At 37.7% G+C, this 25,266-nt stretch overlaps 1 long non-coding RNA gene and 1 pseudogene across 1 annotated transcript in view; one reads left to right on the top strand and one right to left on the bottom strand.

The window, feature by feature from the left end:
* Positions 1-25,266, top strand: part of LOC135276997 (uncharacterized) — a 397,212-nt gene that overhangs the window by 214,294 nt on the left and 157,652 nt on the right. The gene's annotated exons all lie outside the window — the stretch shown is intronic.
* Positions 17,459-23,337, bottom strand: LOC105731595 (epsilon-sarcoglycan-like; annotated as a pseudogene).

Genomic DNA, 25,266 nt, shown 5'->3' with positions numbered 1-25,266 from the left:
TTCTTCATGTGGCTAGCCAGTTTTCCCAACACCACTTATTAAACAGGGAATCCTTTCCCCATTGCTTGTTTTTATCAGGTTTGTCAAAGATCGGATGGTTGTAGATATGTTGTGTTGCCTCTGAGGCCTCTGTTCTGTTCCATTGGTCTATATCTCTGTTTTGGTACCAGTACCATGCTGTTTTGATTACTGTAGCCTTGTAGTATAGTTTGATGTCCGGTAGTGTGATGCCTCCTGCTTTGTTCTTTTTGCTTAGAATTGACTTGGCTATGCGGGCTCTCTTTTGGTTCCATATGAAGTTTAAGGTGTTTTTTTCCAGTTCTGTGAAGAAGGTCATTGGTAGCTTGATGGGGATAGTGTTGAATCTGTAAATTACTTTGGGCAGTATGGCCATTTTCATGATATTGATTCTTCCTAACCATGAACATGGAATGTTTCTCCATCTGTTTGTGTCCTCTCTTACTTCGTTGAGCAGTGGTTTGTAGTTCTCCTTGAAGAAGTCCTTTACATCCTTTGTTAGTGGTATTCCTACGTATTTTATTCTCTTTGTAGCAATTATGAATGGCAGTTTGTTCTTGATTTGGCTCTCTTTAAGTCTGTTATTGGTGTATAGGAAGGCTTGTGATTTTTGCACATTGATTTTGTATCTTGAGACTTTGCTGAAGTTGCTTGTCAGTGTCAGGAGATTTTGGGCTGAGATGATGGGGTCTTCTAGATATACCATCATGTCGTCTGCAAATAGAGACAATTTGACTTCCTCCTTTCCTAATTGAATACCCTTTATTTCTTTTTCTTGCCTGATTGCTCTGGCTAGAACTTCCAGTGCTATATTGAATAGGAGTGGTGAGAGAGGGCATCCTTGTCTAGTGCCAGATTTCAAAGGGAATGCTTCCAGTTTTTGCCCATTCAGTATGATATTGGCTGTTGGTTTGTCATAAATAGCTTTTATTATTTTGAGATACATTCCATTGATACCTAGTTTATTGAGAGTTTTTAGCATAAAGGGCTGTTGAATTTTGTCGAAGGCCTTCTCTGCATCAATTGAGATAATCATGTGGTTTTTGTCTTTGGTTCTGTTTATGTGGTGAATTACATTTATAGACTTGCATATGTTGAACCAGCCTTGTATCCCCGGGATGAATCCTAGTTGATCATGGTGGATAAGCTTTTTGATGTGCTGTTGTAATCGGTTTGCCAGTATTTTATTGAAGATTTTTGCATCTATGTTCATCATGGATATTGGCCTGTAGTTTTCTTTTCTTCTTGAGTCTCTGCCAGGTTTTGGTATCAGGATGATGTTGGTCTCATAAAATGATTTGGGAAGGTTTCCCTCTTTTTGGATTATTTGGAATAGTTTCAGAAGGAATGGTACCAGTTCCTCTTTGTATGTCTGGTAGAATTCGGCTGTGAACCCATCTGGACCTGGGCTTTTTTTGGGTGGTAGGCTCTTAATTGCTGCCTCAACTTCAGACCTTGTTATTGGTCTGTTCAGGGTTTCGACTTCTTCCTGGTTTAGGCTTGGGAGGAGGCAACTGTCCAGGAATTTATCCATTTCTTCCAGGTTTTCTAGTTTATGTGCATAGAGTTGTTTGTAATAATCTCTGATGATGGTTTGAATTTCTGTGGCATCTGTGGTGATATCCCCTTTATCATTTTTTATTGCATCTATTTGGTTATTCTCTCTTTTCTTTTTTATTAATCTGGCTAGTGGACTGTCTATTTTGTTGATCTTTTCAAAAAACCAGCTCCTGGATTTATTGATTTTTTGTAGGGTTTTTCATGTCTCTGTCTCCTTCAATTCTTCTTTGATCTTAGTTATTTCTTGTCTTCTGCTAGGTTTTGAGTGTTTTTGATCTTGCTCCTCGAGCTCTTTCAATTTTGACGATAAGGTGTCAATTTTAGATCTCTCCTTTCTTCTCATGTGGGCACTTATTGCTGTATATTTTCCTCTAGAGACTGCTTTAAATGTGTCCCAGAGATTCTGGTATGTGGTTTCTTTGTTCTCGTTGGTTTCGAAGAACATCTTTATTTCTGCCTTCATTTCATTGTTTATCCAGTCAACATTCAGGAGAAAGTTGTTCATTTTCCATGAAGCTGTGCGGTTCTGGGTTGGTTTCTGAATTCTGAGTTCTAACTTGATTGCCCTGTGGTCTGAGAGACTGTTTGTTATGGTTTCCGTTCTTTTGCATTTGCTGAGGAGTGATTTACTTCCAATTATATGGTCAATTTTAGAGAAGGTGTGATGTGGTGCTGAGAAGAATGTATATTCTGTGGATTTGGGGTGGAGAGTTCTGTAAATGTCTATTAGGTTTGCTTGTTCCAGGTCCGAGTTCAAGTCCTGGATATCCTTGTTAATTTTCTGTCTCGTTGATCTGTCTAATATTGACAATGGTGTGTTGAAGTCTCCCACTATCATTGTGTGGGAGTCTAAGTCTCTTTGTAAGTCATTAAGAACTTGCCTTGTGTGTCTGGGTGCTCCTGTATTAGGTGCATATATATTTAGGATCGTTAGCTCTTCTTGTTGCATTGATCCTTTTACCATTATGTAATGTCCTTCTTTGTTCACCTTTGTTGCTTTAAAGTCTATTTTATCAGAGATGAGAATTGCAACTCCTGCTTTTTTTTGCTCTCCATTTGCTTGGTAAATCTTCCTCCATCCCTTTATTTTGAGCGTTTGTGTATCCTTGCATGTGAGATGGGTTTCCTAGATACAGCACACTGATGGATTTTGGCTTTTTATCCAATTTGCCAGTCTATGTCTTGATTGGGGCATTTAGTCCATTTACGTTTAGGGTTAATATTGTTATGTGTGAATTTGATCCTGCCATTTTGATGCTAGCTGGCTGTTTTTCCCATTTGTTGATGCAGATTCTTCATTGTGTTGATGCTCTTTACCATTTGGTGTGTTTTTGGAGTGGCTGGTACTGTTTGTTCTTTTCTATGTGTAGTGCCTCTTTCAGGAGCTCTTGTAAAGCTGGTCTGCTGGTGATGAAATCTCTGACTACTTGCTTATTCACAAAGGATTTTATTTTTCCTTCACTTATGCAGCTTAGTTTGGCTGGATATGAAATTCTGGGTTGAAAGTTCTTTTCTTTAAAGATGTTGAATATTGGCCCCCACTCTCTTCTGGCTTGTAGGGGTTCTGCTGAGAGATCTGCTGTGAGTCTGATGGGCTTCCCTTTGTGGGTAACCCGACCTTTCTCTCTGGCTGCCCTTAGCATTTTCTCCTTCATTTCAACCCTGGTGAATCTGACGATTATGTGCCTTGGGGTTACTCTTCTAGAGGAATATCTTTTTGGTGTTCTCTGTATTTCCTGGACTTGAATATTGGCCTGCCTTGCTAGGTTGGGGAAGTTTTCCTGGATAATATCCTGAAGAGTATTTTCCAGCTTGGATGCATTCTCTTCATCACATTCAGGTACACCTATCAAACGTAGATTAGGTCTTTTCACATAGTCCCATATTTCTTGTTGACTTTGTTCATTCCTTTTTACCCTGTTTTCTCTAATCTTGCCTTTTCGTTTCATTTCATTGAGTTGGTCTTCGACCTCTGATATCCTTTCTTCTGCTTGGTCAATTTGGCTGTTGAAACTTGTGCATGCTTCGCGAAGTTCTCGTGTTGTGTTTTTCAGTCCATCAAGTCACTTATATTCCTCTCTAAGTTGTCCATTATCGTTAGCGTTTCGTCAAATCTTTTTTCAAGGTTCTTAGTTTCTTTGCATTGGGTTAGAACATGTTCTTTTAGCTCACGGAAGTATCTTATTACCCACTTTCTGAAGGCTGATTCTGTCATTTCATCACACTCATTCTCCATCCAGTCTTGTTCCCTTGCTGGTGAGGAGTTGTGATCCCTTGTAGGAGGAGAGGTGTTCTGGTTTCGGGTGTTTTCATCCTTTTTGTGCTGGTTTCTTCCCATCTTTGTGGATTTATCCACCTGTCGGCTTTGTAGTTGTTGACTTTCTGATTGTGTCTCTGAGTGGACGTTCTGTTTGTTGTTGATGAAGTTATTTCTGTTTCTTAGTTTTCCTTTTAACTGTTTGGCCTCTCTGCTGTAGGACTGCTGAGGTCCACTCCAGGCCCTGCTTGCCTGGGGATCACTTGCAGCAATTGCCGAACAATAAAGGTTGCTATCAGTTTCTTCTTCTGCTTTGTCCCAGAAGGATACCTGCCAAATGGCAGTCTGAGCTCTCCTTTATGAGGTGACTCTTGGGATACACGGGGTTCGGGAGCTGCTTGAGGAAACAGTCCTTTATATTAGCTCAGGTGCTGAGCTGTGAGCCCCGTTGTTCATTCAGAGCTGCTGGGCTGGTAAATTTAAGTCTGCCACAGCAGAACTCATAAACCGCCCCCCCTTTTTTTTTCCCAGGTGTTCTGTCCCAGGGAGTTAGGGCTTTATGAGTTTCCGCTGTTCTGCTGCCTTTTTTTTTCTTCAGGGCTGCCCTGCCCACAAGGAGGAAACCTAGTCACTCTCAGCCTGCAGAGGCTTCACTGAGCTGCTGTGGGCTCCGCCCAGCTGCCGTGTGAACTTCCCTGCAGTCCTGTTTATATGGGTGTAGTTAAAGTTGCTTCCGCAATGTTGGCCCGCCTGTGTAATCACGGACTTTCTCTGTAATGGCAGGTTGCTGCAGCAATGGCAGGCTGCCTCAGTAATGGCGGATGCCCCTCGCCCACAGAGCTGGACTGTCCCAGGTTCAGCTGTGCTTGCTGTGAAACTCTCAACCCAGAGCGTTTCCAATTGCTGTTTTTTTGTTTTGTTTTTGTTTTTGTGGGGGTGGGACCAGCCGGGCCTGATCTCCTAGTGCCCTACCTCAGAGCCTTTTATTTTTTCATTGAACGGTCGGCCCTCTCCCAGGTGTCCTGGTCGCCTGTTCAGTAGGCGCTGGGATCTGTGTGATTTCCCTTGCGGCAACCCGCTGCGCTGCTGAAACCATGGCTCTGAGACTCGTGGCGCTTTTTTTTTGCCCGGGAATCTCCTGGCCTGGCTCCCTGTTTCAGCTCCCCTTGCTGGCTAAGTGGGAACAGTTCCGTTTACTCTGCACCAGGAGCGGCTGCGCTGGGGTACAGGCAAAACACCCACGCTGGCCAAAACAGCTGTGCTGGCGACCCGTGGGGCTCCTCCGCCTGCAAATCTCCTGGTCTGTGGGCAATAAAAATCCGTCTGGAAATGTGGCGTCCACTCACCCTCTGCACTTTCACACGGAGCTGCAATCCTGAGCTGGATCTAACCGGCCATCTTGGAACCTGAACCCTGTTACTTAATTTAATAAACCCTGAGAATTAAAAAAATTTTTTTGGGGCACATAGTAGGTCTATATGTTTATGGGACTGAGATATTTTGATACAGGCATGCATATTTTATGGTAACCATCCTTCTACTCTCTATCTCCGTGAGTTCAATTGTTTTCATTTCTAGCTCCCACAAATAAGTCAGAACATATGAAGCTTGTCTTTCTGTGCCTGGCTTATTTCACTTAACATACTGTTCTCTCGTTCCATTCATGTTGTTGCAAATTACAGGATATCATTCTTTTTTTATGGTGGAATAGTACTCCATTGTGTATATGTACCACATTTTCTTTATCTATTTGTCTGTTCTTGGACACTCATCTTGGCTATTGTGAATAGTGCTGCAGTAGACAAGGGAGTTCAGATGTGTCTTTGATATACTGATTTCTTGGGGTATATACCTAGCACTGGGATTACTGGATTGTATAGTGGTTCTATTGTTAGTTTTTAAAGGAACCTCCAATCTATCCTTTATAGTGGTTGTACTAATTTACATTTCCACCAACAGGCGGATGAGTGTTCCCTTTTGTCCACATCCTCACCAGCATTTGTTACTGCCTATCTTTTCGATAAAAGCCATTTTAACTGGGGTGAGATGATCTCTCACTGTAGTTTTGATTTGCGTTTGCAATGTACATCTGGTTCAAGGAAGGATTTTCCCACCCCAAACCTCAGGGTTTTCAACATAAACATTTCATAAATTTTAGTCTTTTTAGTTTTTAAAAACTAAAGTTGTATTTCTGCCCTACCTGGTGGTAAAAACTATGTGATGAGGATTGTGACTTCTACATGTGAACTTAGGAGTAACATTTCTTGTCCACTTGTTGGCAAAAATTATATGAAGAGGAAATATGTCTACATTTTGGCTTGCTCACAATGTTCTTTTTCCCAGACAAAGGAAACAATTTGTCAGATAAGAAAAGGTGACTTTGATACAAGAGTGCTAGGAAGGGAAGACCATGGTCCCTTTAAATGATTCAGAAGGCGGGGAGGGAAGTGTTGAGTAGAGGAGGGCGTAGTCCCTGGCCAGGGCTCCATCCCCATGGACCTACTTGAGGACAGGTACTTTTGCCTTTGCTCCCAAATGTTGCATTTTCCAAGACCACCCTGGCTCACCACACCCCTATCCTGTGCCTCTAAAAACCTGAGCCCCTATCAGGCACACACACACAAGTGCCTGAACATCATAAGGAATACATCAGTGGAAGAAGACACAAGCAGCTGGTCATTGGGAGCTCACAGGAGGGAGAGCATACTGACAGATGCTCCAGGGGAAAACCATTTCCCTTCTGACTCCCCTATCAGCAGAGAGCTGCTAACACTCATTCTCAAAGCCCATGTGTGATCCAATTCTTCCCATACACCAAGGCAAGCACCCGGGATATAGAAAGCCCTCTGTTCTTGCAGCATGGTAGAGAGTCTAATTGAGCTGGTTAACACAAACTGCCTATAGATGGCAAACTAACAGAGCACCCTGTAACACGTGCCTACTGGGACTTCAGGAGCTGTAAACATTCACGCCTAGACATTGCCATGGGGTCGGAGCCCCACAGCCTACCTGTCAGTATGGTCCCCTAGAGGTTTGAGCAGGGGAGCATTGAAGAAGTGAGCCTCTTCCACATTACATGCCCTGTGATGGGGACAAAGGAACCTTTCCCATTTCAACTTTATCTCCCTTCAGTAAGGTGTTTGATATTAAAGTCTGTCTTTCTATTACTCCTCTCTTCTTCTCTCCCTCTTTGGATCCTTCATTCCTTCTTTCCTTCCTTCCTCCCTTCTTTTTAGTTTCTTCTTCTTTCTTGTTTTTTTTTTTCACTCTTTCATTTTTCTTTTACACCTTTGGCCTACTCTCTCCTCCTTCTCTTTCTTTCTTCTTTTTTGATTCCTTCCTTTTCTGTCTTCCTTCTTTTATTTTTGTTTTTAGAGACAGGGTCTCACTTTGTCACTCATGTGGAGTGCAGTGGTGTGAACACAGCTCACTGCAGCCTCCACCTCCTGGGCTCAAGCGATCCTCCCACCTCAGCCTCCTGAGTGGCTGGGACTATAGGCACAAGCCACCATGACAAGATCATTTTTGTATTTTTTGTAGAAATAGGGTTTTGCCATGTTGTCCATGCTGGTCTCAAACTCTTGAGTTCAGATTATCCATCTGCTTCAGCTTCCTAAAGTGCTGGGACTACAGGCCTGAGACAAAGCACCCAGCCCTTCTTATTGTTTCATCTTTCCCTCTCTCCTTTAATCTCTTTCCCTCTCTCCTTTCATCTCTTTCCCTCTCTCCTTTCCTTTTTCTTCTTCCTTTCTCTCTTCTTTCTCTCCCTTACTCCATCCCTTTTTTCTTTTCTTTCTTCTTTATTCATCTGTTTTTAACACTTATCCCGATAAACTTTTTATGTAGACTAATTATAAAGTAATAGTGGTATTTATAAGCTTAATTAAAAAAAAAAAAACCCACTCAAAGATTCCAGTTCTGGGTAAAATGGGGTAAGCACTCTCCAGTCGGTCACTCTCACTAAATACAGCTATAAAACCTAATCAGAATGATGGAAGAGTTATTTGAGGACTCTGACTAGAATCTAAAGTATCACTGAATTGACAGTGCATCTACCATATGCTGGTGTCTACCCAAGCCTGGATTCAAGTAGTTCACAATATGGAAGTTAACATCAGCATTGAGAGAGAGAAGTTAGAGAAAGCCTTTTAGTTCTTGTTCCATGACCAGTATTCGGAACTTCTGGTAGCAGCAGTTGTGGCAGCAGGAACCTACAATGTGCTTTAAACTTTGAGAAATAAAAACATCTAATGATTTTTTTTTTCTTTCTGTGCACTCCTTTTCTTGGCCCTGGATGCATATGCATTCATGGGAAGTGTGTGTCAGGATAGCATAGCTGAAGACCTTGCTTTCTGGGGAACTGTAAAGGGAGTCCCCAGGAACCAGAAAGGGAGATAATGGAGACATAGGAACTTGAGAAAGCAATTCCATAAAATTGTTTATAAACTCCTGGATTCACCCTTGAGCTGCAAATGCATGGGTTTAATTCTAAACAGTATACCATGTGTTTTGAGAATGAAACTTTGAGATGGGCTTCTGCCCACTTCCTAGACTAGCCATTAGGTGACAAACATACAAGGCAGATAGATGTGAATAGCATTGCAAAGGCATTGAAAACTGAAATGTACGTTGGAACCACAATCATAGAAGGCTGGTCAGGATGTGGGGCCTGAACCCAATTGGGCTGATTGTCTGCTAAAGCAAAATATCAACATTTTCTATGGGGTTTAAACAGGACTCATTGTCTCTGAGAAACTATTCAAAGCATTCAGAAGATAATATGTAATTAATTGACAAACAGGAACCCAGGAAAACCTCAACTCACATGGGTAAAGACAAAAAAATAAACTCAGATATTGAAATGTTGGAATTACCTGACAAAGACTTAAAGCAGTTATTGTAAAAATGTTCAGAAGTATGCACACCTTTGAAACAAATGTAAAGAAAATCTAAGCCAGTAACTAGAAGATACAAAGTAGTATTAAGTGGAAATTCTATAAGTAAAAATATAACTTCGACACTCTCCAAAAATAAGCAAACAAAAAGAAAAACTCTAAGCAAACAAAGACAACCTTCACTGGATGGACTCAATAGTATACTGGAGATGAAAGACAAAAGTGTCAATGAATCTGAGGATAAATCAATAGAAGTTTATCTAAAGAACAGAGAAAAAAGAAAAAATAAACAGAACTTTAGGAACTTCTTGGGCTATATCGACAGGTCTAATTTTCATGCCATGGGAGTCCCAGAAGATCAAGACAAGAGTATAGTACAGAAAAACATTTTTGAAGAAATAATAGCTGAAAATGTTTCAAATATGATGAAAGATGTAAACTTACAAATAACAAGCTCAGTAGGCCCTTAAAAGGATAAACTCAAATAAATCTAAATTCAGAAATGTCATAATCAAATTGCAAACACTAACAACAAAGAAAAATATTAAAAGCAACCAGAAACAAAAAAATTTTTTGATAGGATATTCAAATGACTGCACTTTTCTCACCCAAAATCATGGAGGGCAGAAATAAGTGGACAGATTTTGTATCTACATTCTACTTCAAGTGGGAAAATATTGAGTCCAAGTAAGCAGTTAAATATGTATTGTAATGCCTAGAGCAACCACTAAAAAACAAACAAATATACAAGGAGAAATAGTTCAAAAAAATCGATTCCAATGAAATACTAAAAAATTAAATAATAAGAAAACAGAAAAAGGACAATTGAGAATTAAAAAATAGAGGGAAGAAAACAGAAAGCAAATAATATAATGGTAGAACCTAAACCTAAATATATCAATAATTATAACAAAGGCAAAAGCTCTCATTATCTCAATTAAAACTAGATTTTCAGAATTAAAAACTGACACAAATATATGTTGCATATGAAAAACTCATGTCAAACATAATATTGGTACAAGAAAAAGTAATGAGATTAAAAAAGGTATACTATGCAAACACTAATTAAAAGAAAGAAATCAGGAGTTACCATGTTAATGTCACACAAAAGCAGATTTAAGAGTGAAGAAAATTACCTAGAATAAAAAGGCACAGTACATGATTACAGAGGGTTAAATCAACTTAGAGGACACAGCCATCTTAAAATTGCATTGGCTAACAACAGCACTTCAAAAGATAAAATTGACAGAATTGAAAGGAGAGATAGATCCATACTTAGAGTGGAGACTTCAACACTCTTTTCTTAGAATCAGAAGTAGTAATAGAACTAGCAAAACCAAAAGAATCAACAAGGATTTTTCTCATGAATTAACTGGATCTAATTGACATAAACAGCACTCCCACAAACAATAGAAGAACATGCTTTCTCTTCAAGTATACATACAAAATTCGCAAAGATAGGCATATCCAGAGTCATAAAACAAACTTTAAAAAGTTTCAAATAACTGAAATCACACCAAGTATGTTCTCTGAACCTAATGGAATTAAATTAGAAATTAATGACATAAAAATAATGAGAAAATCTCAAACTTGGAAATTAAACAATATATGCCCATACAATCTATATGTTGAAGAGAAAGTATCAAGAGAAATTTGTAAATATTTTGATCTCAAGGAAAATTAACATATAACGTGTTGAAATGTGTGGGATGCACTTAATACAATGCTCAGAGGAAGATTTATACCATTAAATGCCCATATTGGAAAACAGGAAAGGTTTCAAATCAACAAAGTGAGCTTCCATCTTAAGAAAATAGAACAAGTACAAATTAGACTGAACCAAATAAAAATAAAAAGTAATAAATATAAGAGTACAAATCACTGATACTGAAAACAAAGCACAGAGAAAAATCAATAAAACCAAAAGGCAAAATCATCAAAAAGAAAATTGATATGCCTATGGCAGAAGAAACAAAAGAAAAGGAGGGCAGATACAAATGATCAATATACAGGATAAAAAAATGGGTATCACCCCATTCTCTGTAGATATAAAGAGGATAAAATGGATATTATGAATAAATCTATGTATAATACATAATTCAATAGGTTAGGTGAAATGAACAATTATTCTAAAACCAGAAACTTCTAAAACCTCTCTTAGAGTGAAATAGGTAACCTTAATAGTTTGATAATTATTAAACTTCCTAACACATTATCGAAATCTTGTGAAAAAGAAATTTCCAGAACTAGATTACTTTACTGCTAAATTTTACCACACATTTAAAGAAGAAATAAACCCAAGTCTACATTATCTCTTGAAAAGGAGGAAACATTTCCTACATCATTTTATGAGATGAGCATTACTGTGACAAAACCAGTATAAAAATACTCAAATACTTCAGATCAGTATCACTCATGAACATTAAATGCAAAATCATCAAAACACTAGCTAATCGAATCTAGCAACATATAAAAGAATAGTATAACATGACCAATTAGTATTTATATCATGAGTAAAAGGTTGGCTTAGTATTTGTCAATCAATTAATAAAATATATCTGGTAGTCTAAAGAAAAATTATATCATCTATTAATACAAAAACAAACAGTATTTAAAATATATAATATGCATGCATAATAAAAACTCCCAGCAAATTAGGAATTGAAGGAAAGTTATTCAGACAGATAAAGGGCATCTGCAAGCTAATATAATACTTAATAGTGAAAGATACAAATATACATTTATAAGAATTGCTATATTGACAGTATCAAGTGCTGACAAGAAAGTGGAGCAACTGGAACACTCTGCCAACACATTGCCATCACTGATGGCAATGCCAAATATTACAACCATTTTGAAAACAGTTTGGCAGTTTATTGTAAATCTAAACATACCCTATTGCATGGCCCAGCAATTCCTCTCATGTAGCATTTTTTTTTTTTTTTTTGGTAAAATGAAAACCTGTGTTTTCACAAAACCTGTGCATGAATGTTTATAGAAACTCTAGCCCCATACTGGTAATAACCCAGTGTTTTTTAGTGAGTGAATGAAAAAACAAATCATGGTGTAACTATACAATGAAATACTATTCTGTAACACAAAGAAATGAATTATTGATAACAGAACAATTTGGATAATTCTCAGAAGTATTATGCCATGTTAAAAAATTCAGTCTTAAAAGTTTATATATTGTTTAATTCCCTTTACATGACATTCTCAAAAAGCAAAAGAATAGTAATGAAGAACAGAACTGCAGTTGTCAGGGATTAGGAGCCAAGGGAGGGGACTACAAAGGGGTAGCATGGGAATTGTTTGTTTGTTTGTTTGAGATGGAGTCTCACTCTGTCGCTAGACTGGAGTGCAGTGGCATGATCTCGGCTCACTGCACCCTTCGCCTCCTGGGTTCAAGTGATTCTCCTGCCTCAGCCTCCTGAGTAAGTGGGATTACAGGTGTGCACCACCATGCCCACTTAATTTTGTATTTTCTTTTTAGTAGAGACAGGGTTTTGCCATGTTGTCCAGGATGGTCTTAATCTCTTGACCTCATTATCCACCTGCCTTGGCCTCCCAAAGTGTTGGAATTACAGGCGTGAGCCACGGTGCCCAGGTAGGAGTTTTTTTTTAAGAGATGAAAGTATTCTGTATCCTGATTATGATGTTGTTTACACTAATGTGTTCACGTCTTGATACAGTAATATACATCTCCAAAAAGTCAATTTTAATATATATTAATTTAAAAAAGAAATAGAGAAAAAAATAAGCATGCAAAGTAATGGTCTTAAAAACCAAATGATTGATTTTTTTCATCAAGTTGCTGAAATCATAGAGTTGGTAGGCAAATATTCAAATAAAAGGAAAATTTTACACAATTTTAAGTGACACAAAATCAAAAGGGGATTTGATCAAATTGAAAAAAATAATTTATCAAATTCCAGTACATGAGACCTGGGTAGCAGTACTTGAAGCTTAGTTGAAGCAAATTAAGGCAGTGTAAAGCAGTACAGATTTTTAAAGAACATAGTGAATTTATGACAATCACATCTCGACCATCAGCGAGGCTGAAAACAACCACAAAAAGGCTAAGATCTTTAGACATGCTAAAAAATTGTGACTCTATAAAAGAAGCAGCAGTTTGAGTACACAATTTTTAAAGCTTTTATCAATGAAATCAATGTATAAGCTTAAAAATTGAATTGTGTAGTCAGGCTTATAATAAAATGCAGCAGCCCCCAAACCTATCACTCCTCACTCCAAACATTTTTTTAGAGACACTACCTTTTCATTATTCTAGTTTTTGAATCTTAAGGAAGTTACTTATATATTTCTAAATAATATGGTTACCTTGCTGTTTCTTCTCTATTAATTAAATAATATGGTTACCTTGCTGTTTCTTCTCTATTAATTAAATAATATGGTTACCTTGCTGTTTCTTCTCTATTAATTTCCTGATGAAATACATGACGATTTAGACTTTTATTTCTTGTTCTTTTCTGCACCCTCCTAATATATTTGCAATTCTGCCTCTGCTCATTTCTGTGCTTTCAAATGGCAGATTAAAGCTTGATTCTTGTTGCATCATTCATAGATAGTATCTCCTTTCTCCTATTCTATGTCAGCTAAACCCTCATTTGAACAAATATGTATTTATTTGTATTAATGTGGATTCATGAATTCTTATCTTGTTTCATGAGCTATAATCCACTATGATCACTAATTTGATGCTCACATTTGGACATGGGAGCCCTTTGAGTTGTATCGTTCGATACGTTCTCATCATCCTTTGAGGACTTCCTATTTTCTACCACAGCAAAATATTTTAGGCTCATCTTATACTATCCTGATGCAGCATTGAATTAATCTTGTATCCTACATAATGATTTGGAAATCAAGTTTAGGGTCTAAGACTGCTCAGTTTTACCATGTGTCATTTTTTTGTATGTCATTTCAGAGATCATAACCAATAAATCTCTCTCTCTCTCTCTCTCCATGTGTCATTTTTTCTATGTCCACTCAGAGATCATAACCAATAAATCTATCAATCTATCTACCTACCTACCTATCTAATCTCCCTATAGCTACATATGTATATATATGCATATATTGATATTTATTTTAATAAACATATACATAGAAATACAATTTATACTCATAAGTTTATAAACAAAATTGTATGACTTGTCTCATTATCTTTGTAATTATAGGTATATATACTGTATTTTATCAATATTTAGATGGACATTCCCCTGCCTTTTTTTACATCTCTTAAACCAGAACATGCATTACAATTGATGATGTTTTAGAATAAATTAAATATTAATTTTTTTAAAAAGTGGGGTCTCAAGTGAACAGATAATTAACTCACCTGCTTTGTCTACCTTCTTGAGTCAAGTTCCTTTGGTTCCAAGTTTTGAAGTTCCTAGCCAAAAGGGTGACCATGTATATGATTAACAGGGATCAGAGCCACTCTACTTGGAGCTACTTCTGTAACTAAGATCTAATGTAACTAAGTATGTTTAGCACTTTTAATGTTTTTATTTTTGAAGAAGTTAAATAAAAGATACTATAATAGAGTAAGTATAATGTAGAGAAAGTATTCAAATAGAAAATAAAAAAAATTAAATGCATGAATTGAAAGAAAAACAATTTTTTTTTCTCTGCAGAATTATGTCTGAATTTTATAGGATGGAAAAGGAAAATTATTGTGAAGTGTCAGTCTGGGTTCAATAGGCTACCAATTTCTAGAATTGCTCCCTATCTCTAATTATGTCTCTCTGTATAAAATTTCCTTTGTCAAAGCATTTAAGAAACATAGCATATGCTCTTTGTGGAGAGTAATAAAATTCATTAGCATATTAAAGATTCTTGAAAGGTCTTGCAATAAAGAAATGTATTAGAGGTTAACACCCCAACTTTTTGATAATAAAATTATTTGTTCTGGGCAACATATATAACTAATTACACAGTATGCGTTTTGGAATACATTATAATAACACAATTGAATTTAGTTTTCAAGAAACATCCTTAGGGAATGCTAGGCTAATGGAATAAATAAAACTTTGATTTCTAGGCATGATCTCAGGATAAAATAATAAGTCTTTTGTCATCACTCATTTGTTTGTTCTTGTTTCCTTATCCATTAGTTGGGGGCTGATATGGTTTGGTTCCCTATCCCCAACCAAATGTCATCTTATAGCTCCCATAATTCCCACATGTTGTGGACGAAATCCAGTGAGAGATAACTGAATCATGGCGCGGGGGGGGGCGGGTCTTTGCCAGGCTGTTCTCAGTATAGTGACTAAGTCTCACGAGATCTGCTGGTTTTAAAAATGGGAGTCTCCCTGCACAAGCTCTCTCTCTTTGCCTGCTGCCATCCATGTAAGATGTGACTTGCTCTTCCTTGCCTTCCACCATGATTATGAGGCTTCCCCAGCCACATAGAACTGTGAGTTCTCCATTAAATGTCTTTTCTTTGTAAATTGCCCGGTCTTGGATATGTTTTATTAGCAGTGTGAAAATGGATTAATACAGGGTCTATTCTCTAGAACTTGTTCAAAGTCTCTTTTTGAATTCTCCGTCTTCTCTAATATCACTGTTAGAGTTGTTTCCAGAATTCTTTGCATTCTTTGCTACTTTTTGTGTACTTTTGCTACTAAAACATTTCTTCAGGTTTTCCCAGTGAATTCATGAAACATTTCCATTTTATCTTGCTTCAAGTCTACTATATTTTTGGAACCATATAAATATACTAGTTAACATATGAAATAAAGCAGTTGGCAGTATTTCCTTGAATAATTTGTTGTTTTCTATTAAAAAAGAGAAAAGGAGTGAAACAATGCAACAAGATATGCAATTACATGACCTTTGTCTTCTTACTATCTCTAGCAGAGAAAAGTATTCATATTGTTGCATTTTATTCTCTGTAAAGGTATTTATTAGGCCTTTGGCTCAAAGGTGTAATGTGAGGATAACAAGATGTCCTCTGTTGACTTAGCTTTGACCTTCTCTGCATCCTACTCATCCCCTTTATGGCAAGTCAGCTAAATACGCTACCGGATATTGTTCTCTTTTGGGAAATTCCTCCTGGAATTCTTTAGTAAACTTTCAGAGGGAAAAGGCGAATAAAGTTAAATTTCATTGAGGAGTGCTGAATACATATTAAAAAAAGTATCACTTTTGCTTTTTTCCCCAAAAGTTTATCAGCAACTGATGTAGACAGATTATGATATCTTGATTTAAATCATCAATTGTCTTTAATTATTCCTAGTTTAAGCTGAATAATTTTAACCAGACTCCTTTAAAACAGAAAGAATGCTCTCTTATTTTGAGAAGAACTAATTCTAATATCATTTTAGTTTATTGCCTTTTTAACTGAATTATCAAAGTAATTAGTGATCATAAGTGATTTGATAGTTTATCATGTGATGTTAATAAACAATAAGTGAAAATGTGAGAGAATAACTTATCTGCCATTGAGTAGCAATATTGTTGTGCTGTGGTTACAATGTTAAGCAAACTAAAATAAGCAAATCTTCATGCCAGGGTCTTAGTTAATGTCATTTTGCTTGGCTGAGAAAATCTGAAACATCTCTGAGCAGACATATTTTAAGAGAGCATTAGGACATGCATATTTTTAGGATGCTAATAGTGCCTCTCACCATCTTTGATTTTAGGTGCCAGAAATTATGATTCATAGTTCTTGATAGCATAGAACAGAAAACATTGTAAAGAGAAAGAAATTCTAACAGATTGCTCAGGAATGATTTCAGAGTGTCAGTTAATCAAACATTTCTCTTTCATCCCTTTAGGAAAATGCACACTTCTGTTTTGAAAAGTGCATCTAGAAAAATCTTTACTTTTGCTTTGTAATGGCCGACAATTATTGATGAATTCTTACTGGTATTAAGAAAACTGGTGAAAGAATATATAGCATTATAATAACATATAATAGCAAAAATAACACAGCTGAAAAGTTGCCTATGAAGAATGTTTCAAAAGAAAAAAGGATGTGGTTTGTCATTGCTGTTTTTACAATTCTGAAGAATATAGTGACATTATTATAATGTATTACTCTATTTGTGCTATTGTTCTAGAAAGAAAGTTTAGCCACTTAAAGAAGTACCTTTAATAGATTTTTAAAAATTATATTAGAACATAGAATTTTAAAATACACAACATTCTGAAGTAGTTGTATTATTTTGGAAAGCTCTGGCATAGTTTAGATTTAAGGGTTGAACAGGTGTTGCTTTTTATCTTTATAATTGATGGGCAAAGTATTTTGCATTGAATAACAACTCTTTTAGAAATCCAAAGTTATACATGGTTTTGATTGTGATAATACATTTTCTGATTTTTGATTTCTTTATTAATGTTAACTTTCCTGCTTGTGACATGGTTTTCTCTCAAATTCTAATTGTCTAGGCTAGAATACCTGTTTAGTTCAATAGATTTCTACATCCTGTTTTTCATTGGTATTTATTTGAAAGATCACTTTTAATTGTAACAAATATAAAGTCATCAGTGTTTTCCAAATTGTCAATAATGCTTTAAGAAAAAAATACATTAGTAAAATGAAAGTTATATTGTATTATGATATCTGCTACATAGTTAATACAGTGAACATACACATCATATACCAGAAAAGCTCATGCATTATTGGAAGTGAAAAGAAATAAGATATAACTGCTATATTGTCTGAGTGTAAATTCATGTATTGGTCAGTTCTCTTTCTTCAGGGATGATATTTACTTGTAGTCTGCTGTTGAGGAATCTAAATTGGATGTGGCAGATTCTGCTGCATTTGCACCAATGGCATGTTAGTACTATCATGGTTGTCTGTGTGTAGGGGAGGTGTGATTTTGCCAGTTACAAGTGAAACACAGGAAATGTTGATGGGGCCCATGCTATCTCTCTACTCTTGTATGTGTCTTGAAGCTCCTCGGCAGATTTCTGAATAGCGCTGTGATGGTCCAGTTGGACGTCTGGTGTTTGCGTGTTTCTCTTTTCTACTCCTTGCTGTTGACAATGCATGATGTAAAGAAGTACTGGAAAAAAGACCAGGGCTACTGCCGAGGACACAGCTAGTATAATTAGGAAATCCAAGTACTAGTTTGCTTTTCAGACAATCATTTTGAAAAGGGCTTGTACTCTCCATCATCAGCTAAAATTCCCCCTCCACTAATCACTTCTGGATAGGTGGCCACTTGCTTTGTTTTATCAACCAAATGAAATTTTGCACCAGTCAATATAAAATGGAGTATAACATTTTTTAGCACATGTTATTACAGGCTCCATTTCTTGACTGCATCTCAATTAATTCTGTGGATTTTCAACATCTTGTAATCAAGAAGAAAATGGAACATCAGCACCAATCCTGATGAAAACACCCTCCTTTAGGCTGTTAATGGGAAGCAGAAACCTGCTGCTCCTATCTAGGACTAGCATGATGTTTATGGCATTCAGTCCCTCTGGCCACAGCACATTTTTCTCCTTAGACAAAGTTTCTAAGAAACTCGCTGGCCAATATTTCTTACACGTTTATATTTTTAATGAAGACTTCTACTTGATATGGCAACAGGAAGTCTTCTGCTGACATTATATTAATTATCCAATTATGCCTTGCACTTAAAGGGGCACCTATTGTAGGCAATTACATCAGTGGTAGCTGGTTTCTCCACATTTTCAGTTGTTGGAGAGCTATAAGGAATCTCACTATATGGTGTTCTTTGTATAGAAGCCATCCAGGTCTTTCTGAATAACCTTTCAATTAGTTTTAAATGCTTTGGGATCATCACTAATCTCACCAGGTTTTGGTGAGGTTGAAATCTCTCCTTGAAACACTCTTTCCAAAACAATCCAAAAGAACACTTGCAGATGGGTAAGCATTCTGATCAGAGTGCACCTTGGAGAAAATAATGAATACTGTCATCAAGAATGTGCCAACCATCACAGGCTCATCCTGCATGTCCCCTGAACTTGTCCTATCCAAGCACAGGGGTCTCCAAGCTCCCACGACCAGAGCAATTGCAATATTGGACTGACTAAGCCAGTTGTCCTCAATTTTTCCTTCTCTTCCCTTTCTTCTTTCCTCCCAGCTTGGCCAGTTCTATTCTTTTCTTATTAGAGCACATTTTGTTATACATAGGATTGCAAAGAGAACACAATTGCCACTGAGAACTTTGTAGTATGATGCTTATTTAGCTTTTGAATGGGCTTTCACACAAAAATTACTGCTTTGTGGAAATTTTCAGGTATGAGAAAACATCTTACAAAGAAATCCCCTGTTATCCAACTGATCAGTCAGTATTTAAAAAATGCATGTGTAGGATATTGCAGATTGAAGTGTGCAAAGCATTTGTGTTTTAATTAAAATCTTAGAGGAAAAACTCATTCACATGAATTAATAGCAATATTTTTAGCAGATTGCATAAATGGTGACAAAATTTACATCTTTGTATTCAAGAAGAGTATAGAGTTACTTGGTGAAGATCACTACATATGTTAAATCCTTTCAACATGTGCTATAAATATTAAAATCTATGGCTGTTAAATTATGTGAGAGCAAATGACTCACGAGTAATTACAAATACCTGTTCTGCTTCTATTTATCATTTATTTTCTAAAAAGTATCATGGAAACGAAATGAATGAAATGCAAATATAACATAAAAGAGTATAACTTCCTGTTAAATGATGCTTTATCATATAAGGGAATATTACAGCCTAATTCAATGCAGGACTAAACCCACATTTGAAGAAAATGAGAACTCTGAAAGCCAGAAGCCTCAGTCCTCAGAAAGCTCAGTACTCTGCATGCTGTTTACATGTCTCTTCAAAAATATGTGGGTTTCCCCCCTAACTATTCCTATGGAATAGCAAAAGACTTTAGATTAAAATGGATTTCACTAATCATAGAAGTCAAAAAAGCAAGTAAATATAAAAAATAGCACAAAGTTGTACAGAAACCATCCATATAGCTAAGGAAGGAAATGAAGGAAATTTAGCTGTTAGAGATTTTATTATCAATCAAATATATCCTTGGTAGTTCTCATCTTTTTGCCTTTTTGGGGGTCCCTCTTCCCCCACCTGTTTGCATTTTGACTTTTTTTCACCTGACATGGATGAACAATGGGTGTGTTCCTTCTAATACCTTGTGAAAGGGAAGAACCATAGTCTAGGTCTTTGGACATACAGTCACTTTGTTCCTGAGAAGTAATTGTGTAGCAGTTGCAGCGTCTAACAATGTTGGAAAGGAAGAGACTGTGTTGCTTAGAGTCCTAAGATATTCTCTGAGGATCCTTGGAACTCTAGGCTTCTCGATAGGTAACTGTGTGAGTGGGTTTTACATACCGACCTTCCAACTCAGCATCTGGAGAAATGATTTCACTTCTGATAAAAAGACTGAAGATGTCTGAGTGAAGAAATAGTACGTGGAAGTTTGAATGACTTAGGGAAGGACAACAAAATGCTCAAGTGCCTCAGACTTCCCAAGGTACACAAAGTGGGAAGCGGTACTGGTAAACTCTTTAGGAAGAATACAACTCATAACTTTTATAGTTTCCATCACATTTCCTTTTAATGATCACTCGTGATCCCTAGCAGGGATTCACTCACTCCCCAGAATCACACAGCACATGAGTCGTGGGATCAGAAGAGATTTCTGGTCATTTAAAAATTTAATTTAATTTTTAACTTTTATTTTTTGGTTCAGGGATATATGTGCAGGTATAGGTTTGTTACATAAGTAAATTACCTGTCATGGCGATTTTATGTGCACATTATTTTACCATCCAGGTAATAAACATAGTACCTGATAGGTAGCTTTTTGATCTTTACCCTCCTCCCTCCCTACACCCTTAAGTAGGCTCTGGTGTCTGTTCTTTTCTTCGTTGTGTCCATATGTACTCAGTGTTTACTCCCACTTATGAGTGAGAACATGCAGTATTTGGTTTTCTTTTTCTGTGTTAGTTCACTTAGGGTAATGGCCTTCAGCTCCAACTATGTTGCTGTAAAGGACAGCTTTCATTCCTTTTATGGCTGCATAGTATTCCATGGTATATATGTATCATGTTTTCTTTATCCAGTCTGCTGTTGATGGGCATTTAAGTTGATTCCATTCTTTGCTGTTGTGAATAGTGCTGTGATGAAATTATATGTGCCTGTGTCTTTATGACAGAATTATTTGTATTTTTTTGGGTATATACCTGGTAATGGGATTGCTGGGTTGGATAGTAATTTTGCTTTGAGTTCTTTGAAAAATTGCCAGACTGCTTTCCACAATGGTTGAACCAATGTACATCCCCACCAGCAGTGTATAAGCATTCTATTTCTGCCACAACCTCACCAGCATCTGGTATTTTTTGACTTTTTAGTAATAGCCATTTTGACTGGTGTGAGATGGTATATCATTGTGGTTTTAATTTGCATTTCTCTAATGATTAGTGATGTTGAACATTTTTCCATATGCTTGTTGTCCACATGTATGTCTTCTTTTGAAAAGTGTCTGTACATGTCTTTTGCCCACTTTTTAATGGGACTGTTTCTCTTTTGCTTGTGTATTTAAGTTCCTTGTAGACTCTGGATATTAGACTTTTGTCAGATGCATATTTTGCCAATATTTTACCTGTTCTGTAGGTTGTCTGTTTACTTTGATAGTTTCTTTTGCTATGCAGAAGTTCTATACTTCAATTAGGTCCCACTTGTCAATTTTTATTTCTATTTCAATTGCTTTTGGGATCTTCATCATGAAATCTTTGCCAGGCCCTATGTCCAGATGATAGTTCATAAGTTATCTTCCAGGGTTTTGGTTGTTTTAGGTTTTTCTTTAAGCCATCTTGAGTTAGGGTTAGGGTTAAAGTTATTTTGAATCTTGGTTCTCATTCAGTGCTGCTCCCAGCAAGCAGAGTACAGCATATTCACAGTCCTCCCTGAAGCAGGAGCACGTTCCCTTCTGTGATGTCATGAGGATCTGGCCTCCATTGGTACTTTTTTCCCAATGGAATGGAACAAAATTATAAGATGATAAGCAAGTGGGGATTTTCCCTCTCTGCTTCCTTGTACACGTTGGACTACTGCAAGAATCCTGGATAGACTGTTCTCATTTTAAAACCTATACTTTTCCTCCACTGGACTTTGTTAAGGCTAGAATGGGGGAGGCAAGCAAGGTACGGGGTAGGGTATGTGAGATAGCCTTTGATCACAGATCTGAGGGCTTGTTCTCAAATCAACCTTACCTATCCCTGGCTAGCTGTCTTTTTTGGGAGGTGGTGGTTGTGGTGCTGGGATTTATTTTCTAATTGATCCTAAAGCCAGGGGGAAAAAGAGCAATTGCTTATCTCTATAAAAGCCTCAAATTAATATTATTTAAGCATGATAAGAAGAATGGGAACGAGTCCTTAAAGAACTAGACAATGCTAGTATACCCCAGTCTGCTCTTCAAGTTTATGGCCTATTTATGGCACATTTCTGAAGGTGAAAGGATCTCAAACTAGGACTATTTCTATTAAGAGAAACCAGATTTTTACTGGTTTGCCAAATCAAGTAAATGTGTTTGGGTCTAAGTGAAGACCTATAGGATGTCCCCTCAACCCTTGAATGGTTCAAGTCTGATACCTGGGGGGTCATTCCTGCCATTGCTGACTTCTTCATCCTTACACCTAATTGAATAACCAATTCCTGTTAATTCCATCTTCAGAAGAGCTTTGGAACCCATCCATATCTCTCCATCATCATCACTATTACTCTATGCTAATCAGTTATCATCTTTCTTTTTTCTCCTGTGGAGTTTATCTCCATTGGGATAAATTCCTATTGGTCTTCCTGTTTCTTGTCTGTTCATAAATCCATTCCTCACATAGCAGTCAGTGATTAAATCATGTTCGTCTCCTGCTTAAATTCTTTCAGTGGTTTCCTATCACACAGATAGTAAAATCTAAGCCCCTTGTCATAGCTTATATGACCTTTTATGCTGTGACACCTAACCAGATCCTCCCACTATATCTTGACCACTCTTATCAATGACTACACCTCATCCCCCTGCTTGTCTTTAAATTCCCTCATGGCCTATACTAAGTTAATTGACTGGGCTGAGTTTTCACCTGCATTAGAACCTTCTTACATCTCTCTTGTCTAGAATTTTTTTTTCTCCTGTTCTTCCTCTGAGCTTTATTAAAGACCAACTCTGTTCTAGGCACCATGCTATATGTATTAAAATATAATTCTGATCCAAGAAAAACAAAACAAAATAAAACCTGTCTTTCCAAGTGCCTTGACAGAAGGAGAGATTTGAGCTTTACATTTAGTAAAATTTTTCTATTTTTGTAAAGTTATATTAAAACCTTATATGGGTACTTCTGCCAAGGTGGCTGAATAGGAACAGCTCCAGAGCACAGTTCATGGTGAGAGAGATACAGAAGGCGAGTGGTTTCCGCATTTCCAACCGAGGTACCAGGTTCATTTCAGTGGGACTGGTTGGACAGTGGGTGTAGCCCAAGGAGGGCAAACCAAACCAGGGCAGGGTGCTGCCCCACCCGGGAAGTGCAACTGGCTGAAGGATCGGGGACTTTACCCCCTTGGCACTCTGGTTCAGATACTGTGTTTCTCCCATGGCCATTGCAACCCACAGTCCAGGAGAATGCTGCCGGGCGGAAAAACACTGCAAGTTAATGACAGAGATCTGAGCAGCAGCTCCAGCTGGCCTGGCACTACCAGTTGTCAGCACAGATCTGCATGGAAGTTTTGACTAGTGCTGAGAGTGCCTGTGGGATGGATCTACCCATCCTGCAGAAAGAGGGAGAGCTAAAAGCAGGGAGACAGGTGATACGGCTTGGCAGGTCCCACCCCCACAAAGACCAGCAAACTGAAGCCCTCTTCCTTGAGAGTTCCGCTGCCAGCACATCAATCTGAGCTTGACCTGGGAAGATGGAGCTCAGTGCGGGGAAGGGCATCCACCATTGCGAAGGCGGGTCTAATCTCACCTGTATAAACAAAAGCCAGAGGAAGCCCACACAGCAGCAGGGCTGAGTGTGAGGCAGCCCAGCAGCACTTCTGCATGCAGACAAGGGACAGACTCCTCAGGTGGCTCCCTGACCCCTGAATAACCAAAAAAACACCTCATACAGGAAAGCTATGGCTGACACCTGGGGGGTACCCTTCTGGAATGAAGCTACCAGAGGAAAGATTAGGCAGTAATCCTCACTGCTCTGTACCCCCTGCAGGTGATTCCCAGGCAAGCAAGGTCTGAAGTGGACCTCCATCAGTCCTCCAGCAGAGGAACCTGACTATTAGAAGGAAAACTAAAAAACAAAAAGAGATAGCTTCAACATCAACAGAAAGGACGTCCACTCAGAGACCCCATCTGAAATCACCAACTTCAAAGATCAAAGGTAGATAAATTCACAAAGATAGGAAGAAACCAGCTCAGAAAGGATGAAATCATCAAAGTCCAGAATGCCTCTTCTCCTCCAAAGGATCACAACTCCTCACCAGCAAGGGAACAAAGCAGGATGGATAATGAGTTTGATGAATTGACAGAAGCAGACTTTAGAAGGTGGATAATAAAAAACTTCTCTGAGCTAAAGGAATATGTTCTAACCTAATGCAAAGAAACTAAAAACCTTGAAAAAAGGTTAGATGAAAAGCTAACTAGAATAACCAGCTTAGAAAAGAACATAAATCACTTGATGGAGCTGAGAAACACAGCACAAGAACTTCGTGAAGCATACACAAGTTTCAATAGCCAAATCAATCAAGCAGAAGAAAGGTTATCAGAGACTGAAGATTATCTCATTGAAATAAAACGAGAAGGCAAGATTAGAGAAAAAAGAGTGAAAAAAATGAACAAAGGCTCCAAGAAATATGGGATTATGTGAAAAGACCTAATCTATGCTTGATCAGTATACCTGAATGTGCTGGGGAGAATGAATCCAAGCTAGAAAACACTATTTGGGATATCATCCAGGAGAACTTCCCCAACCTAGCAAGGCAGGCCAACATTCAAGTCCAGGAAATACAGAGAATACCACAAAGATATTCCTCAAAAAGAGCAACCCCAAGGCACATAATCGTGAGATTCACCAGAGTTGAAATGAAGGAAAGAATGCTAAGGACAGTCAGAGAGAAAGGTTGGGTCACCCACAAAGGGAAGCCCATGAGACTCACAGTGGATCTCCTGGCAGAAACCCTACAAACCAGAAGAGAGTGGCGGCCAATATTCAACATCCTTAAAGAAAAGAACTTTCAACCCAGAATTTCACATCCAGCCAAACTAAGCTTCATAAATGAAGGAGAAATAAGATCCTTTACAGATAGTCAAATGCTGAGAGATTTTGTTGCCACCAGATCTGCCTTACAAGAGCTCCTGGAGGAAGCACTAAACATGGACAGGAACAACTAGTACTAGCCACTGCAAAAACCTACTAAATGGTAACGACCAACAATGCAGTGAAGAAACTGTGTCAACTAACAGGCAAAACAGCCAGCCAGTAACACAATAGCAGGATCAAATTCACATATAACAATATTAACGTTAAATGTAAATGGC

This window comes from Aotus nancymaae, unplaced genomic scaffold, assembly GCF_030222135.1.
Source record: "Aotus nancymaae isolate 86718 unplaced genomic scaffold, 86718_ANA_hifiasm-v0.15.2.pri h1tg000029l, whole genome shotgun sequence".
NCBI classification, from domain to species: domain Eukaryota; kingdom Metazoa; phylum Chordata; class Mammalia; order Primates; family Aotidae; genus Aotus; species Aotus nancymaae.
This window is presented reverse-complemented; position numbering and strand designations above follow the sequence as displayed.